Source organism: Macaca mulatta, chromosome 5 (assembly GCF_049350105.2).
Source record: "Macaca mulatta isolate MMU2019108-1 chromosome 5, T2T-MMU8v2.0, whole genome shotgun sequence".
Taxonomy (NCBI): Eukaryota; Metazoa; Chordata; class Mammalia; order Primates; family Cercopithecidae; genus Macaca; species Macaca mulatta.
This window is the reverse complement of record NC_133410.1, coordinates 82,364,998-82,385,788: the sequence shown is the minus strand read 5'-3', so window position 1 is coordinate 82,385,788 and position 20,791 is coordinate 82,364,998.

Below are 20,791 nucleotides of genomic sequence, written 5' to 3'. Positions count from 1 at the left end.
TTTCCTTTTTCACCATAGCCCTCTATGGGCTTCCAAATATCACTTTGCCAATTCCACAAGAACTGTCTTAGCGAAAGGCATCTTGAGGGGAAAGCTGTAACTGTTTGAGATGATTTCACAGAACACAAAGAAGTTTCTCAGAAAGCATCTTTCTCTTTGTTATCGGAGGATATTTCCTTTGGCCCTATAGTCTTCAAATGGATCCGAAATATGTGTTCTCAAATTCCACAGAAATAAGGCTAGCAAAGAGATCCACGAAATACTGATGTAACTCTGTGAGATGAATGAACGGATCACTAAGCGGTTTCTCAGAAAGCTTCTTTCCAGATTTCATCTGAGGATATTTCCTTTTTCACCATAGCCCTCTATGGGCTTCCAAATATCACTTTGCCAATTCCACAAGAACTGTCTTAGCGAAAGGCTTCTTGAGGGGAAAGCTGTAACTCTGTGAGATGATTTCACAGAACACAAAGAAGTTTCTCAGAAAGCTTCTTTCTCTTTGTTATCGGAGGATATTTCCTTTGGCCCTATAGTCTTCATGGGATCCGAAATATCTGTTCTCAGATTCCACAGAAATAAGGCTAGCAAAGAGATCCACGAAATACAGATGTAACTCTGTGAGATGAATTAACAGAACACTAAGCGGTTTCTCAGAAAGCTTCTTTCCAGATTTCATCTGAGGATATTTCCTTTTTCACCATAGCCCTCTATGGGCTTCCAAATATCACTTTGCCAATTCCACAAGAACTGTCTTATCGAAAGGCTTCTTGAGGGGAAAGCTGTAACTCTGTGAGATGATTTCGAGAACACAAAGAAGTTTCTCAGAAAGCTTCTTTCTCTTTGTTATCGGAGGATAATTCCTTTGGCCCTATAGTCTTCAAAGGGATCCGAAATACCTGTTCTCAGACTGCACAGTAATTTGGCTAGCAAAGAGATCCACGAAATACAGATGTAACTCTGTGAGATGAATTAACAGAACACTAAGCAGTTTCTCAGAAAGCTTCTTTCCAGATTTCATCTGACGATATTTCCTTTTTCAACCATAGCCCTCTATGGGCTTCCCAATATCACTTTGCCAATTCCACAAGAACTGTCTTAGCGAAAGGCTTCTTGAGGGGAAAGCTGTAACTCTGTGAGTTGATTTCACAGAACACAAAGAAGTTTCTCAGAAAGCTTCCTTCTCTTTGTCATCAGAGGATATTTCCTTTGGCCCTATAGTCTTCAAAGGGATCCCAAATATCTGTTCTCAGATTCCAGAGATATAAGGCTAGCAAAGAGATCCACGAAATACAGATATATAGCTTTGTGAGTGGAAGTCACAAAACACTAAGCGGTTTCAGAAAGCTTCTTTCCAGATTTCATCTGAGGATATTTCCTTTTTCACCATAGCCCTCTAGGGGCTTCCAATGATCACTTTGCCAATTTCACAAGAACTGTCTTAGCGAAAGGCTTCTTGAGGGGAAAGCTGTAACTCTGTGAGATATTTCACAGAACACAAAGAAGTTTCTCAGAAAGCATCTTTCTCTTTGTGATCGGAGTATATTTCCTTTGGCCCTATAGTCTTCAAAGGGATCCGAAATATCTGTTCTCAGATTCCACAGAAATAAGGCTAGCAAAGAGATCCACGAAATACAGATGTAACTTTGTGAGTGGAAGTCACAGAACACTAAGCGGTTTCTCAGAAAGCTTCTTTTCAGATTTCATCTGAGGATATTTCCTTTTTCACCATAGCCCTATAAGGGCTTCCAAATATCACCTTGCCAATTCCACAAGAACTGTCTTAGCGAAATGCTTCTTGAGGTGAAAGCTGTAACTCTGTGAGATGATTTCACAGAACACAAAGAAGTTTCTCAGAAAGCATCTTTCTCTTTGTTATCGGAGGATATTTCCTTTGGCCCTATAGTCTTCAAAGGGATCCGAAATATGTGTACTCAAATTCCACAGAAATAAGGCTAGGAAAGAGATCCACGAAATACAGATGTAACTTTGTGAGTGGAAGTCACAGAACACTAAGCGGTCTCTCAGAAAGCTTCTTTTCATATTTCACCTGAGGATATTTCCTTTTTTACCATAGCCCTCTATGGGTTTCCAATTATCACTTTGCCAATTCCACAAGAACTGTGTTAGCGAAAGGCTTCTTGAGGGGAAAGCTGGAACTCTGTGAGATGATTTCACAGAACACAAAGAAGTTTCTCCGTCAGCTTTTTTCTCTTTGTTATTGGAGGATAATTCCTTTGGCCGTATAGTCTTCAAAGTTATTCGAAATATCTGTACTCAGATGCCACAGAAATAAGGCTAGCAAAGAGATCCACGACATACAGATGTAACTCTGCGAGATGAATTAACAGAACACTAAGCAGTTTCTCAGAAAGCTTCTTTCCAGATTTCATCTGAGGATATTTCCTTTTTCACAATAGCCCTCTATGGGCTTCCAAATATCACTTTGCCAATTCCACAAGAACTGTCTTGGCGAAAGGCTTCTTGAGGGGAAAGCTGTAACTCTGTGAGATAATTTCACAGAACACAAAGAAGTTTCTCAGAAAGCTTCTTTCTCTTTGTTATCGGAGGATATTTCCTTTGGCCCTATAGTCTTCAAGGGAATCCGAAATATCTGTTCTCAGATTCCACAGAAATAAGGCTAGCAAAGAGATCCACGGAATACAGATGTAACTCTGTGAGATGAGTGAACAGAACACTAAGCGGTTTCTTCGAAAGCTACTTTCCAGATTTCATCTGAGGATATTTCCTTTTTCACCATAGCCCTCTATGGGCTTCCAAATATCACTTTGCCAATTCCAAAAGAACTGTCTCAGAGAAAGGCTTCTTGACGGGAAAGCTGTTACTCTGTGAGATGATTTCACAGAAAACAAAGAAGTTTCTCAGAAAGCTTCTTTCTCTTTGTTATCGGAGAATATTTCCTTTGGATCTACAGTCTTCAACGGGATCCGAAATATCTGTTCTCTGATTGCACAGAAATAAGGCTAGCAAAGAGATCCACGAAATACAGATATAACTTTGTGAGTGGAAGTCATAGAACACGAAGCGGTTTCTCAGAAAGCTTCTTTCCAGATTTATTCTGAGAATATTTCCTTTTTCACCATAGCCCTCTATGGGCTTCCAAATATCACTTTGCCAATTCCACAAGAACTGTCTTAGCGAAAGTCTTCTTGAGGGGAAAGCTGTAACTCTGTGAGATGATTTCAGAGAACACAAAGAAGTTTCTCAGAAACCATCTTTCTCTTTGTTATCGGAGGATATTTCCTTTGGCCCTATAGTCTTCAAATGTATCCGAAATATGTGTTCTCAAATTCCACAGAAATAAGGCTAGCAAAGAGATCCACGAAATACAGATCAAATTTTGTGAGTGGAAGTCACAGAACACTAAGCGGTGTCTCAGAAAGCTTCTTTTCATATTTCATCTGAGGATATTTCCTTTTTCACCATAGCCCTCTATGGGCTTCCAAATATCACTTTGCCAATTCCACAAGAACTGTGTTAGCGAAAGGCTTCTTGAGGGGAAAGTTGTAACTCTGTGACATGATTTCACAGAACACAAAGAAGTTTCTCCGAAAGCTTCTTTCTCTTTGTTATTGGAGGATATTTCCTTTGGCCGTATAGTCTTCAAAGGGATCCGAAATATCTGTTCTCAGATTCCACAGAAATAAGGCTAGCAAAGAGATCCACGACATACAGATGTAACTCTGTGAGATGAATTAAAAGAACACTAAGCGGTTTCTCAGAAAGCTTCTTTCCAGATTTAATCTGAGGATATTTCCTTTTTCACCATAGTCCTCTATGGTCTTCCAAATATCACTTTGCCAATTCCACAAGAACTGTCTTAGCGAAAGTCTTCTTGAGGGGAAAGCTGTATCTCTGTGAGATGATTTCACAGAACACAAACAAGTTTCTCGGAAAGCATCCTTCTCTTTGTTATCGGAGGATATTTCCTTTGGCCCTATAGTCTTCAAAGGGATCCGAAATATCTGTTCTCAGATTCCACAGAAATAAGGCTAGTAAAGAGATCCACGAAATACAGATGTAACGTTGTGAGTGGAAGTCACAGAACACTAAGCGTTTTCTCAGAAAGCTTCTTTTCATATTTCATCTGAGGATATTTCCTTTTTCACCATAGCCCTCTATGGGCTTCCAAATATCACTTTGCCAATTCCACAAGAACTGTCTTAGCGAAAGGCTTCTTGAGGGGAAAGCTGTAACTCTGTGAGATGATTTCACAGAACACAAAGAAGTTTCTCAGATAGCTTCTTTCTCTTTGTTATCGGAGGATATTTCCTTGGCTCTGCAGTCTTCAACGAGATCCGAAATATCTGTTCTCTGATTCCACAGTAATAAGGCTAGCAAAGAGATCCACGAAATACAGATATAGCTTTGTGAGTGGAAGTCACAGAACACTAAGCGGTTTCTCAGAAAGCTTCTTTCCAGATTTCTTCTGAGAATATTTCCTTTTTCACCATAGCCCTCTATGGGCTTCCAAATATCACTTTGCCAATTCCACAAGAACTGTCTTAGCGAAAGGCTTCTTGAGGGGAAAGCTGTAACTCTGTGAGATGATTTCACAGAACACAAAGTTTCTCAGAAAGCTTCTTTCTCTTTGTTATCGGAGGATATTTCCTTTGGCCCTATAGTCTTCAAAGGGATCCGAAATATCTGTTCTCAGATTCCACAGAAATAAGGCTAGCAAAGAGATCCACGAAATACAGATGTAACTCTGTGAGTAGAAGTCAAAGAACACTAAGCAGTTTCTCAGAAAACTTCTTTTCAGATTTCATCTGAGGATATTTCCTTTTTCACCATAGCCCTCTATGGGCTTCCAAATATCACTTTGCCAAATCCACAAGAACTGTCTTAGCGAAAGGCTTCTTGAGGGGAAAGCTCTAACTCTGTGAGATGATTTCACAGAACACAAAGAAGTTTCTCAGAAAGCTTCTTTCTCTTTGTTATCGGAGGATATTTCCTTTGGCCCTAGAGTCTTCAAAGGGATCCGAAATATCTGTTCTCAGATTCCACAGAAATAAGGCTAGCAAAGACATCCACGAAATACAGATGTAACACTGTGAGATGAATTAACAGAACATTAAGCAGTTTCTCAGAAAGCTTCTTTCCAGATTTCATCTGAGGATATTTCCTTTTTCACCATAGCCCTCTATGGGCTTCCAAATATCACTTTGCCAATTCCATAATAACTGTCTTAGCGAAAGGCTTCTTGAGGGGAAATCTGTAACTCTGTGAGATGATTTCACAGAACACAAAGAAGTTTCTCAGAAAGCTTCTTTCTCTTTGTTATTGGAGGATATTTCCTTTGGCCCTATAGTCTTCAAAGGGATCCGAAATATCTGTTCTCAGATTCCACAGAAATAAGGCTAGCAAAGAGATGCACGAAATACAGATGTAACTCTGTGAGATGAATTAACAGAACACTAAGCGATATCTCAGAAAGCTTCTTTCCAGATTTCATCTGAGGATATTTCCTTTTTCACCACAGCCCTCTAAGGGCTTCCAAATATCACTTTGCCAATTCCAAAAGAACTCTATTAGCGAAAGACTTTTGAGGGGAAAGCTCTAACTCTGTGAGATGATTTCACAGAACACAAAGAAGTTTCTCAGAAAGCTTCTTTCTCCTTGTTATCGGAGGATATTTCCTTTGGCCGTATAGTTTTCAAAGGGATCCGAAATATCTGTTCTCAGATTCCACAGAAATAAGGCTAGCAAAAAGATCCACGAAATACAGATGTAACTCTGTGAGATGAATTAACAGACCACTAAGCGGTTTCTCGGAAAGCTTCTTTCCAGATTTCATCTGAGGATATTTCCTTTTTCACCGTAGCCCTATATGGGCTTCCAAATATCACTTTGCCAATTCCACAAGAACTGTCTTAGCGAAAGGCTTCTTGAGTGGAAAGCTGTAACTCTCTGAGATGATTTCACAGAACACAAAGAAGTTTCTCAGAAAGCTTCTTTCTCTTTGTTATTGGAGGATATTTCCTTTGGCCCTATAGTCTTCAAAGGGATCCGAAATATCTGTTCTCAGATTCCACAGAAATAAGGCTAGCAAAGAGATCCACGAAATACAGATGTAACTCTGTGAGACGAATTAAGAGAACACTAAGCAGTTTCTCAGAAAGCTTCTTTCCAGATTTCATCTGAGGATATTTACTTTTTCACCATAGCCCTCTATGGGCTTCCAAATATCACTTTGCCAATTCCACAAGAACTGTCTTAGCGAAAGTCTTCTTGAGGGGAAAGCTGTATCTCTGTGAGATGATTTCACAGAACACAAAGAAGTTTCTCAGAAAGCATCCTTCTCTTTGTTATCGGAGGATATTTCCTTTGGCCCTATAGTCTTCAAAGGGATCAGAAATATCTGTTCTCAGATTCCACAGAAATAAGGCTAGTAAAGAGATCCACGAAATACAGATGTAACTTTGTGAGTGGAAGTCACAGAACACTAAGCGTTTTCTCAGAAAGCTTCTTTTCATATTTCATCTGAGGATATTTCCTTTTTCACCATAGCCCTCTATGGGCTTCCAAATATCACTTTGCCAATTCCACAAGAACTGTCTTAGCGAAAGGCTTCTTGAGGGGAAAGCTGTAACTCTGTGAGATGATTTCACAGAACACAAAGAAGTTTCTCAGATAGCTTCTTTCTCTTTGTTATCGGAGGATATTTCCTTGGCTCTGCAGTCTTCAACGGGATCCGAAATATCTGTTCTCTGATTCCACAGTAATAAGGCTAGCAAAGAGATCCACGAAATACAGATATAACTTTGTGAGTGGAAGTCACAGAACACTAAGCGGTTTCTCAGAAAGCTTCTTTCCAGATTTCTTCTGAGAATATTTCCTTTTTCACCATAGCCCTCTATGGGCTTCCAAATATCACTTTGCCAATTCCACAAGAACTGTCTTAGCGAAAGGCTTCTTGAGAGGAAAGCTCTAACTCTGTGAGATGATTTCACAGAACACAAAGAAGTTTCTCAGAAACCTTCTTTCTCTTTGTTATCGGAGGATATTTCCTTTGGCCCTATAGTCTTCCATGGGATCCGAAATATGTGTTCTCAGATTCCACAGAAAAAAGGCTAGCAAAGACATCCACGAAATACACATGTAACTCTGTGAGATGAATTAACAGAACACTATGCGTTTCTCAGAAAGCTTCTTTTCATATTTAATCTGAGGATATTTCCTTTTTCACCCTCTATGGGCTTCCAAATATCACTTTGCCAAATCCACAATAACTGTCTTAGCGAAAGGCTTCTTGAGGGGAAAGCTGTAACTCTGTGAGATGATTTCACAGAACACAAAGTTTCTCAGAAAGCTTCTTTCTCTTTGTTATCGGAGGATATTTCCTTTGGCCCTATAGTCTTCAAAGGGATCCGAAATATCTGTTCTCAGATTCCACAGAAATAAGGCTAGCAAAGAGATCCACGAAATACAGATGTAACTCTGCGAGATGAATTAACAGAACACTAAGCAGTTTCTCAGAAAACTTCTTTTCAGATTTCATCTGAGGATATTTCCTTTTTCACCATAGCCCTCTATGGGCTTCCAAATATCACTTTGCCAAATCCACAAGAACTGTCTTAGAGAAAGGCTTCTTGAGTGGAAAGCTCTAACTCTGTGAGATGATTTCACAGAACACAAAGTAGTTTCTCAGAAAGCTTCTTTCTCTTTGTTATCGGAGGATATTTCCTTTGGCCCTAGAGTCTTCAAAGGGATCCGAAATATCTGTTCTCAGATTCCACAGAAATAAGGCTAGCAAAGACATCCACGAAATACAGATGTAACACTGTGAGATGAATTAACAGAACATTAAGCAGTTTCTCAGAAAGCTTCTTTCCAGATTTCATCTGAGGATATTTCCTTTTTCACCATAGCCCTCTATGGGCTTCCAAATATCACTTTGCCAATTCCATAATAACTGTCTTAGCGAAAGGCTTCTTGAGGGGAAATCTGTAACTCTGTGAGATGATTTCACAGAACACAAAGAAGTTTCTCAGAAAGCTTCTTTCTCTTTGTTATTGGAGGATATTTCCTTTGGCCCTATAGTCTTCAAAGGGATCCGAAATATCCGTTCTCAGATTCCACGGAAATAAGGCTAGCAAAGAGATTCACGAAATACAGATGTAACTCTGTGATATGAATTAACAGAACACTAAGCGATATCTCAGAAAGCTTCTTTCCAGATTTCATCTGAGGATATTTCCTTTTTCACCATAGCCCTCTAAGGGCTTCCAAATATCACTTTGCCAATTCCAAAAGAACTCTATTAGCGAAAGACTTTTGAGAGGAAAGCTCTAACTCTGTGAGATGATTTCACAGAACACAAAGAAGTTTCTCAGAAAGCTTCTTTCTCCTTGTTATCGGAGGATATTTCCTTTGGCCGTATAGTTTTCAAAGGGATCCGAAATATCTGTTCTCAGATTCCACAGAAATAAGGCTAGCAAAAAGATCCACGAAATACAGATGTAACTCTGTGAGATGAATTAACAGACCACTTCGGTTTCTCGGAAAGCTTCTTTCCAGATTTCATCTGGGGATATTTCCTTTTTCACCATAGTCCTCTATGGGCTTCCAAATATCACTTTGCCAATTCCACAAGAACTGTCTTAGCGAAAGGCTTCTTGAGGGGAAAGCTGTATCTCTGTGAGATGATTTCACAGAACACAAAGAAGTTTCTCAGAAAGCATCCTTCTCTTTGTTATCGGAGGATATTTCCTTTGGCCCTATAGTCTTCAAAGGGATCCGAAATATCTGTTCTCAGATTCCACAGAAATAAGGCTAGTAAAGAGATCCACGAAATACAGATGTAACTTTGTGAGTGGAAGTCACAGAACACTAAGCGGTTTCTCAGAAAGCTTCTTTTCATATTTCATCTGAGGATATTTCCTTTTTCACCATAGCCCTCTATGGGCTTCCAAATATCACTTTGCCAATTCCACAAGAACTGTCTTAGCGAAAGGCTTCTTGAGGGGAAAGCTGTAACTCTGTGAGATGATTTTACAGAACACAAAGAAGTTTCTCAGATAGCTTCTTTCTCTTTGTTATCGGAGGATATTTCCTTTGCCTCTACTGTCTTCAACGGGATCTGAAATATCTGTTCTCTGATTCCACAGTAATAAGGCTAGCAAAGAGATCCACGAAATACAGATATAACTTTGTGAGTGGAAGTCACAGAACACTGAGCGGTTTCTCAGAAAGCTTCTTTCCAGATTTCTTCTGAGAATATTTCCTTTTTCACCATAGCCCTCTATGGGCTTCCAAATATCACTTTGCCAATTCCACAAGAACTGTCTTAGCGAAAGGCTTCTTGAGGGGAAAGCTCTAACTCTGTGAGATGATTTCACAGAACACAAAGAAGTTTCTCACAATGCTTCTTTCTCTTTGTTATCGGAGGATATTTCCTTTGGCCCTATAGTCTTCAAAGGGATCCGAAATATCTGTTCTCAGATTCCACAGAAATAAGGCTAGCAAAGAGATCCACGAAATACAGATGTAACTCTGAGAGATGAATTCACAGAACACTAAGCGGTTTCTCGGAAAGCTTCTTTCCAGATTTCATCTGAGGATATTTCCTTTTTCACCATAGCCCTCTAAGGGCTTCCAAATATCACTTTGCCAATTCCACAAGAACTGTCTTAGCGAAAGACTTCTAGAGGGGAAAGCTGTAACTCTGTGAGATGATTTCACAGAACACAAAGAAGTTTCTCAGTAAGCTTCTTTCTCTTTGTTATCGGAGCATATTTCCTTTGGCCCTATTGTCTTCCATGGGATCCGAAATATCTGTTCTCAGATTACACAGAAATAAGGCTAGCAAAGAAATCCACGAAATACACATGTAACTCTGTGAGATGAATTAACAGAACACTATGCGGTTTCTCAGAAAGCTTCTTTTCATATTTAATCTGAGGATATTTCCTTTTTCACCGTAGACCTCTATGGGCTTCCAAATATCACTTTGCCAATTCCACAATAACTGTGTTATCGAAAGGCTTCTTGAGGGGAAAGCTGTAACTCTGTGAGATGATTTCACAGAACACAAAGAAATTTCTCAGAAAGCTTCTTTCTCTTTGTTATCGGAGGATATTTCCTTTGGCCCTATAGTCTTCAAAGGGATCCGAAATATCTGTTCTCAGATTCCACAGAAATAAGGCTAGGAAAGAGATCCACGAAATACAGATGTAACTCTTTGAGATGAATTAACAGAACACTAAGCAGTTTCTCAGAAAGCTTCTTTCCAGTTTTCATCTGAGGATATTGCCTTTTTCAACATAGCACTCTATGGGCTTACAAATATCACTTTGCCAATTCCACAAGAACTGTCTTAGCGAAAGGCTTTTGAGGGGAAAGCTGTAACTCTGTGAGATGATTTCACAGAATACAAAGAAGTTTCTCAGAAAGCTTCTTTCTCTTTGTTATCGGAGGATATTTGCTTTGGCCCTATAGTCTTCAAAGGGATCCGAAATATCTGTTCTCAGATTCCACAGAAATAAGGCTAGCAAAGAGAACGAAGAAATACAGATGTATCTCTGAGATGAATGAACAGAACACTAAGCAGTTTCTCAGAAAGCTTCTTTCCAGATTTCAACTGAGGATATTTCCTTTTTCACCATAGCCTTCTATGGGCTTCCAAATATCACTTTGCCAATTCCACAAGAACTGTCTTAGCGAAAGGCTTCTTGAGGGGAAATCTGTAACTCTGTGAGATGATTTCACAGAACACAAAGAAGTTTCTCAGAAAGCTTCTTTCTCTTTGTTATCGCAGGATATTTCCTTTGGCCCTATAGTCTTCAAAGGGATCCGAAATATCTGTTCTCAGATTCCACAGAAATAAGGCTAGCAAAGAGATTCACGAAATACAGATGTAACTCTGTGAGATGAAATAACAGAACACTAAGCGATTTCTCAGAAAGCTTCTTTCCAGATTTCATCTGAGGATATTTCCTTTTTCACCATAGCCCTCTAAGGGCTTCCAAATATCACTTTGCCAATTCCAAAAGAACTCTCTTCGCGAAAGACTTCTTGAGGGGTAAGCTCTAACTCTGTGAGATGATTTCACAGAACACAAAGAAGTTTCTCAGAAAGCTTCTTTCTCTTTGTTATCGGAGGATATTTCCTTTGGCCCTATAGTTTTCAAAGGGATCCGAAATATCTGTTCTCACATTCCACAGAAATAAGGCTAGCAAAAAGATCCACGAAATACAGATGTAACTCTGTGAGATGAATTAACAGACCACTAAGCGTGTTCTCGGAAAGCTTCTTTCCAGATTTCATCTGAGGATATTTCCTTTTTCACCGTAGCCCTATATGGGCTTCGAAATATCACTTTGCCAATTCCACAAGAACTGTCTTAGCGAAAGGCTTCTTGAGGGGAAAGCTGTAACTCTCTGAGATGATTTCACAGAACACAAAGAAGTTTCTCAGAAAGCTTCTTTCTCTTTGTTATCGGAGGATATTTCCTTTGGCCCTATAGTCTTCAAAGGGATCCGAAATATCTGTTCTCAGATTCCACAGAAATAAGGCTAGGAAAGAGATCCACGAAATACAGATGTAACTCTTTGAGATGAATTAACAGAACACTAAGCAGTTTCTCAGAAAGCTTCTTTCCAGTTTTCATCTGAGGATATTGCCTTTTTCAACATAGCACTCTATGGGCTTCCAAATATCACTTTGCCAATTCCACAAGAACTGTCTTAGCGAAAGGCTTTTGAGGGGAAAGCTGTAACTCTGTGAGATGATTTCACAGAATACAAAGAAGTTTCTCAGAAAGCTTCTTTCTCTTTGTTATCGGAGGATATTTGCTTTGGCCCTATAGTCTTCAAAGGGATCCGAAATATCTGTTCTCAGATTCCACAGAAATAAGGCTAGCAAAGAGAACGAAGAAATACAGATGTATCTCTGAGATGAATGAACAGAACACTAAGCAGTTTCTCAGAAAGCTTCTTTCCAGATTTCAACTGAGGATATTTCCTTTTTCACCATAGCCTTCTATGGGCTTCCAAATATCACTTTGCCAATTCCACAAGAACTGTCTTAGCGAAAGGTTTCTTGAGGGGAAATCTGTAACTCTGTGAGATGATTTCACAGAACACAAAGAAGTTTCTCAGAAAGCTTCTTTCTCTTTGTTATCGCAGGATATTTCCTTTGGCCCTATAGTCTTCAAAGGGATCCGAAATATCTGTTCTCAGATTCCACAGAAATAAGGCTAGCAAAGAGATTCACGAAATACAGATGTAACTCTGTGAGATGAAATAACAGAACACTAAGCGATTTCTCAGAAAGCTTCTTTCCAGATTTCATCTGAGGATATTTCCTTTTTCACCATAGCCCTGTAAGGGCTTCCAAATATCACTTTGCCAATTCCAAAAGAACTCTCTTCGCAAAAGACTTCTTGAGGGGTAAGCTCTAACTCTGTGAGATGATTTCACAGAACACAAAGAAGTTTCTCAGAAAGCTTCTTTCTCTTTGTTATCGGAGGATATTTCCTTTGGCCCTATAGTTTTCAAAGGGATCCGAAATATCTGTTCTCACATTCCACAGAAATAAGGCTAGCAAAAAGATCCACGAAATACAGATGTAACTCTGTGAGATGAATTAACAGACCACTAAGCGTGTTCTCGGAAAGCTTCTTTCCAGATTTCATCTGAGGATATTTCCTTTTTCACCGTAGCCCTATATGGGCTTCGAAATATCACTTTGCCAATTCCACAAGAACTGTCTTAGCGAAAGGCTTCTTGAGGGGAAAGCTGTAACTCTCTGAGATGATTTCACAGAACACAAAGAAGTTTCTCAGAAAGCTTCTTTCTCTTTGTTATCGGAGGATATTTCCTTTGGCCCTAGAGTCTTCAAAGGGATCCGAAATATCTGTTCTCAGATTCCACAGAAATAAGGCTAGCAAAGAAATCCACGAAATACACATGTAACTCTGTGAGATGAATTAACAGAACACTATGCGGTTTCTCAGAAAGCTTCTTTCCATATTTCATCTGAGGATGTTTCCTTTTTCACCGTAGCCCTCTATGGGCTTCCAAATATCACTTTGCCAATTCCACAAGAACTGTCTTAGCGAAAGGCTTCTTGAGGGGAAAGCTGTAACTCTGTGAGATGATTTCACAGAACACAAAGAAGTTTCTCAGAAAGCTTCTTTCTCTTTGTTATCGGAGGATATTTCCTTTGACCCTATAGTCTTCAAAGGGATCCGAAATATCTGTTCTCAGATTCCACAGAAATAAGGCTAGCAAAGAGATCCACGAAATACAGATGTAACTCTGTGAGAAGAAGTCAAAGAACACTAAGCAGTTTCTCAGAAAACTTCTTTCCAGATTTCATATGGGGATATTTCCTTTTTCACAGTAGCCCTCTATGGGCTTCCAAATATCACTTTGCCAATTCCACAAGAACTGTCTTAGCGAAAGGCTTATTGAGGGGAAAGCTGTAACTCTGTGAGATGATTTCAAAGAACACATAGAAGTTTCTCAGGAAGCTTCTTTCTCCTTGTTATCGGAGGATATTTGCTTTGGCCCTATAGTCTTCAAAGGGATCCGAAATATCTGTTCTCAGATTCCACAGAAATAAGGCTAGCAAAGAGATCCACGAAATACAGATGTAACTCTGTGAGATGAATGAACAGAACACTAAGCAGTTTCTCAGAAAGCTTCTTTCCAAATTTCATCTGAGGATATTTCCTTTTTCACCATAGCCCTCTATGGGCTTCCAAATATCACTTTGCTAATTCCACAAGAACTGTCTTACCGAAAGGCTTCTTGAGGGGAAAGCTGTAACTCTGTGAGATGATTTCACAGAACACAAAGAAGTTTCTCAGAAAGCTTCTTTCTCTTTGTTATCGGAGGATATTTGCTTTGGCCCTATAGTCTTCAAAGGGATAAGAAATATCTGTTCTCAGATTCCACAGAAATAAGGCTAGCAAAGAGAACGAAGAAATACAGATGTATCTCTGAGATGAATGAACAGAACACTAAGCAGTTTCTCAGAAAGCTTCTTTCCAGATTTCAACTGAGGATATTTCCTTTTTCACCATAGCCTTCTATGGGCTTCCAAATATCACTTTGCCAATTCCACAAGAACTGTCTTAGCGAAAGGCTTCTTGAGGGGAAATCTGTAACTCTGTGAGATGATTTCACAGAACACAAAGAAGTTTCTCAGAAAGCTTCTTTCTCTTTGTTATCGCAGGATATTTCCTTTGGCCCTATAGTCTTCAAAGGGATCCGAAATATCTGTTCTCAGATTCCACAGAAATAAGGCTAGCAAAGAGATTCACGAAATACAGATGTAACTCTGTGAGATGAAATAACAGAACACTAAGCGATTTCTCAGAAAGCTTCTTTCCAGATTTCATCTGAGGATATTTCCTTTTTCACCATAGCCCTGTAAGGGCTTCCAAATATCACTTTGCCAATTCCAAAAGAACTCTCTTCGCAAAAGACTTCTTGAGGGGTAAGCTCTAACTCTGTGAGATGATTTCACAGAACACAAAGAAGTTTCTCAGAAAGCTTCTTTCTCTTTGTTATCGGAGGATATTTCCTTTGGCCCTATAGTTTTCAAAGGGATCCGAAATATCTGTTCTCACATTCCACAGAAATAAGGCTAGCAAAAAGATCCACGAAATACAGATGTAACTCTGTGAGATGAATTAACAGACCACTAAGCGTGTTCTCGGAAAGCTTCTTTCCAGATTTCATCTGAGGATATTTCCTTTTTCACCGTAGCCCTATATGGGCTTCGAAATATCACTTTGCCAATTCCACAAGAACTGTCTTAGCGAAAGGCTTCTTGAGGGGAAAGCTGTAACTCTCTGAGATGATTTCACAGAACACAAAGAAGTTTCTCAGAAAGCTTCTTTCTCTTTGTTATCGGAGGATATTTCCTTTGGCCCTAGAGTCTTCAAAGGGATCCGAAATATCTGTTCTCAGATTCCACAGAAATAAGGCTAGCAAAGAAATCCACGAAATACACATGTAACTCTGTGAGATGAATTAACAGAACACTATGCGGTTTCTCAGAAAGCTTCTTTTCATATTTCATCTGAGGATGTTTCCTTTTTCACCGTAGCCCTCTATGGGCTTCCAAATATCACTTGCCAATTCCACAAGAACTGTCTTAGCGAAAGGCTTCTTGAGGGGAAAGCTGTAACTCTGTGAGATGATTTCACAGAACACAAAGAAGTTTCTCAGAAAGCTTCTTTCTCTTTGTTATCGGAGGATATTTCCTTTGACCCTATAGTCTTCAAAGGGATCCGAAATATCTGTTCTCAGATTCCACAGAAATAAGGCTAGCAAAGAGATCCACGAAATACAGATGTAACTCTGTGAGAAGAAGTCAAAGAACACTAAGCAGTTTCTCAGAAAACTTCTTTCCAGATTTCATCTGAGGATATTTCCTTTTTCACAGTAGCCCTCTATGGGCTTCCAAATATCACTTTGCCAATTCCACAAGAACTGTCTTAGCGAAAGGCTTATTGAGGGGAAAGCTGTAACTCTGTGAGATGATTTCAAAGAACACATAGAAGTTTCTCAGGAAGCTTCTTTCTCCTTGTTATCGGAGGATATTTGCTTTGGCCCTATAGTCTTCAAAGGGATCCGAAATATCTGTTCTCAGATTCCACAGAAATAAGGCTAGCAAAGAGATCCACGAAATACAGATGTAACTCTGTGAGATGAATGAACAGAACACTAAGCAGTTTCTCAGAAAGCTTCTTTCCAAATTTCATCTGAGGATATTTCCTTTTTCACCATAGCCCTCTATGGGCTTCCAAATATCACTTTGCTAATTCCACAAGAACTGTCTTACCGAAAGGCTTCTTGAGGGGAAAGCTGTAACTCTGTGAGATGATTTCACAGAACACAAAGAAGTTTCTCAGAAAGCTTCTTTCTCTTTGTTATCGGAGGATATTTGCTTTGGCCCTATAGTCTTCAAAGGGATAAGAAATATCTGTTCTCAGATTCCACAGAAATAAGGCTAGCAAAGAGAACGAAGAAATACAGATGTATCTCTGAGATGAATGAACAGAACACTAAGCAGTTTCTCAGAAAGCTTCTTTCCAGATTTCAACTGAGGATATTTCCTTTTTCACCATAGCCTTCTATGGGCTTCCAAATATCACTTTGCCAATTCCACAAGAACTGTCGTAGCGAAAGGCGTCTTGAGGGGAAATCTGTAACTCTGTGAGATGATTTCACAGAACACAAAGAAGTTTCTCAGAAAGCTTCTTTCTCTTTGTTATCGCAGGATATTTCCTTTGGCCCTATAGTCTTCAAAGGGATCCGAAATATCTGTTCTCAGATTCCACAGAAATAAGGCTAGCAAAGAGATTCACGAAATACAGATGTAACTCTGTGAGATGAAATAACAGAACACTAAGCGATTTCTCAGAAAGCTTCTTTCCAGATTTCATCTGAGGATATTTCCTTTTTCACCATAGCCCTGTAAGGGCTTCCAAATATCACTTTGCCAATTCCAAAAGAACTCTCTTCGCAAAAGACTTCTTGAGGGGTAAGCTCTAACTCTGTGAGATGATTTCACAGAACACAAAGAAGTTTCTCAGAAAGCTTCTTTCTCTTTGTTATCGGAGGATATTTCCTTTGGCCCTATAGTTTTCAAAGGGATCAGAAATATCTGTTCTCACATTCCACAGAAATAAGGCTAGCAAAAAGATCCACGAAATACAGATGTAACTCTGTGAGATGAATTAACAGACCACTAAGCGTGTTCTCGGAAAGCTTCTTTCCAGATTTCATCTGAGGATATTTCCTTTTTCACCGTAGCCCTATATGGGCTTCGAAATATCACTTTGCCAATTCCACAAGAACTGTCTTAGCGAAAGGCTTCTTGAGGGGAAAGCTGTAACTCTCTGAGATGATTTCACAGAACACAAAGAAGTTTCTCAGAAAGCTTCTTTCTCTTTGTTATCGGAGGATATTTCCTTTGGCCCTAGAGTCTTCAAAGGGATCCGAAATATCTGTTCTCAGATTCCACAGAAATAAGGCTAGCAAAGAAATCCACGAAATACACATGTAACTCTGTGAGATGAATTAACAGAACACTATGCGGTTTCTCAGAAAGCTTCTTTCCATATTTCATCTGAGGATGTTTCCTTTTTCACCGTAGCCCTCTATGGGCTTCCAAATATCACTTTGCCAATTCCACAAGAACTGTCTTAGCGAAAGGCTTCTTGAGGGGAAAGCTGTAACTCTGTGAGATGATTTCACAGAACACAAAGAAGTTTCTCAGAAAGCTTCTTTCTCTTTGTTATCGGAGGATATTTCCTTTGACCCTATAGTCTTCAAAGGGATCCGAAATATCTGTTCTCAGATTCCACAGAAATAAGGCTAGCAAAGAGATCCACGAAATACAGATGTAACTCTGTGAGAAGAAGTCAAAGAACACTAAGCAGTTTCTCAGAAAACTTCTTTCCAGATTTCATCTGAGGATATTTCCTTTTTCACAGTAGCCCTCTATGGGCTTCCAAATATCACTTTGCCAATTCCACAAGAACTGTCTTAGCGAAAGGCTTATTGAGGGGAAAGCTGTAACTCTGTGAGATGATTTCAAAGAACACATAGAAGTTTCTCAGGAAGCTTCTTTCTCCTTGTTATCGGAGGATATTTGCTTTGGCCCTATAGTCTTCAAAGGGATCCGAAATATCTGTTCTCAGATTCCACAGAAATAAGGCTAGCAAAGAGATCCACGAAATACAGATGTAACTCTGTGAGGTGAATGAACAGAACACTAAGCAGTTTCTCAGAAAGCTTCTTTCCAAATTTCATCTGAGGATATTTCCTTTTTCACCATAGCCCTCTATGGGCTTCCAAATATCACTTTGCTAATTCCACAAGAACTGTCTTACCGAAAGGCTTCTTGAGGGGAAAGCTGTAACTCTTTGAGATGATTTCACAGAACACAAAGAAGTTTCTCAGAAAGCTTCTTTCTCTTTGTTATCGGAGGATATTTGCTTTGGCCCTATAGTCTTCAAAGGGATAAGAAATATCTGTTCTCAGATTCCACAGAAATAAGGCTAGCAAAGAGAACGAAGAAATACAGATGTATCTCTGAGATGAATGAACAGAACACTAAGCAGTTTCTCAGAAAGCTTCTTTCCAGATTTCAACTGAGGATATTTCCTTTTTCACCATAGCCTTCTATGGGCTTCCAAATATCACTTTGCCAATTCCACAAGAACTGTCGTAGCGAAAGGCGTCTTGAGGGGAAATCTGTAACTCTGTGAGATGATTTCACAGAACACAAAGAAGTTTCTCAGAAAGCTTCTTTCTCTTTGTTATCGCAGGATATTTCCTTTGGCCCTAAAGTCTTCAAAGGGATCCGAAATATCTGTTCTCAGATTCCACAGAAATAAGGCTAGCAAAGAGATTCACGAAATAAAGATGTAACTCTGTGAGATGAATTAACATAACACTAAGCGATTTCTCAGAAAGCTTCTTTCCAGATTTCATCTGAGGATATTTCCTTTTTCACCGAAGCCCTATATGGTCTTCCAAATATCACTTTGCCAATTCCACAAGAACTGTCTTAGCGAAAGGCTTCTTGAGGGGAAAGCTGTAACTCTCTGAGATGATTTCACAGAACACAAAGAAGTTTCTCAGAAAGCTTCTTTCTCTTTGTTATCGGAGGATATTTCCTTTGGCCCTATAGTCTTCAAAGGGATCCGAAATATCTGTTCTCAGATTCCACAGAAATAAGGCTAGCAAAGAAATCCACGAAATACACATGTAACTCTGTGAGATGAATTAACAGAACACTATGCGGTTTCTCAGAAAGCTTCTTTCCATATTTCATCTGAGGATGTTTCCTTTTTCACCGTAGACCTCTATGGGCTTCCAAATATCACTTTGCCAATTCCACAAGAACTGTCTTAGCGAAAGGCTTCTTGAGGGGAAAGCTGTAACTCTGTTAGATGATTTCACAGAACACAAAGAAGTTTCTCAGAAAGCTTCTTTCTCTTTGTTATCGGAGGATATTTCCTTTGACCCTATAGTCTTCAAAGGGATCCGAAATATCTGTTCTCAGATTCCACAGAAATAAGGCTAGCAAAGAGATCCACGAAATACAGATGTGACTCTGTGAGTAGAAGTCAAAGAACACTAAGCAGATTCTCAGAAAACTTCTTTCCAGATTTCATCTGAGGATATTTCCTTTTTCACAGTAGCCCTCTATGGGCTTCCAAATATCACTTTGCCAATTCCACAAGAACTGTCTTAGCGAAAGGCTTCTTGAGGGGAAATCCCTAACTCTGTGAGATGATTTCACAGAACACAAAGAAGTTTCTCAGAAAGCTTCTTTCTCTTTGTTATAGGAGGATATTTCCCATGGCCCTATAGTCTTCAAAGGGATCAGAAATATCTGTTCTCCGATTCCACAGAAATAAGGCTAGCAAAGAGATCCACGAAATACAGATGTAACTCTGTGAGATGAATGAACAGAACACTAAGCGGTTTCTCAAAAAGCTTCCCTCCAGATTTCATCTGAGGATATTTCCTTTTTCACCATAGCCCTCTACGGGCTTCCAAATATCAGTTTGCCAATTCCACAAGAACTGTCTTAGTGAAAGGCTTCTTGAGGGGAAAGCTGTAACTCTGTGAGATGATTTCACAGAACTCAAAGAAGTTTCTCCGAAAGCTTCTTTCTCTTTGTTATCGGAGGATACTTCCTTTGGCCCTACAGTATTCAACGGGATCTGAAATATCTGTTCTCTGATTCCATAGAAATAAGGCTAGCAAAGAGAACCACGAAATACAGATATAACTCTTTGAGTGGAAGTCACAGAACACTAAGCGGTTTCTCAGAAAGCTTCTTTCCAGATTTCATGTGAGAATATTTACTTTTTCACCATAGCCCTCAATGGGCTTCCAAATATCACTTTGCCAATTCCACAAGAACTGTCTTAGCGAAAGGCTTCTTGAGGGGAAAGCTGTAACTCTGTGAGGTGATTTCACAGAACACAAAGAAGTTTCTCCGAAAGCATCTTTCTCTTTCTTATCGGAGGATATTTCCTTTGGCCCTATAGTTTTCAAAGGTATCCGAAATATCTGTTCTCAGATTCCACAGAAATAAGGCTAGCAAAGAGATCCACGAAATACAGATGTAACTCTGTGAGTAGAAGTCAAAGAACACTAAGCAGTTTCTCAGAAAACTTCTTTCCAGATTTCAACTGAGGATATTTCCTTTTTCACAGTAGCCCTCTATGGGCTTCCAAATATCACTTTGCCAATTCCACAAGAACTGTCTTAGCGAAAGGCTTCTTGAGGGGAAAGCTGTAACTCTGTGAGATGATTTCACAGAACACAAAGAAGTTTCTCAGAAAGCTTCTTTCTCTTTGTTATCGGAGGATATTTGCTTTGGCACTATAGTCTTCAAAGGGATCCGATAAATCTGTTCTCAGATTCCACAGAAATAAGGCTAGCAAAAAGATCCAAGAAATACAGATTAACTCTGTGAAATGAATTAACAGTACACTAAGCAGTTTCTTAGAAAGCTTCTTTCCAGATTTCATCTGAGGATATTTCCTTTTTCACCATAGCCCTCTATGTGCTTAAAAATATCACTTTGCCATTTCCACAAGAACTGTCTTAGCGAAAGGCTTCTTGAGGGGAAAGCTGTAACTCTGTGAGATGATTTCACAGAACACAAAGAAGTTTCTCAGAAAGCTTCTTTCTCTTTGTTATCGGAGGATATTTCCTTTGGTCCAATAGTCTTCAAAGGGATCCGAAATATCTGTTCTCAGATTCCACAGAAATAAGGCTAGCAA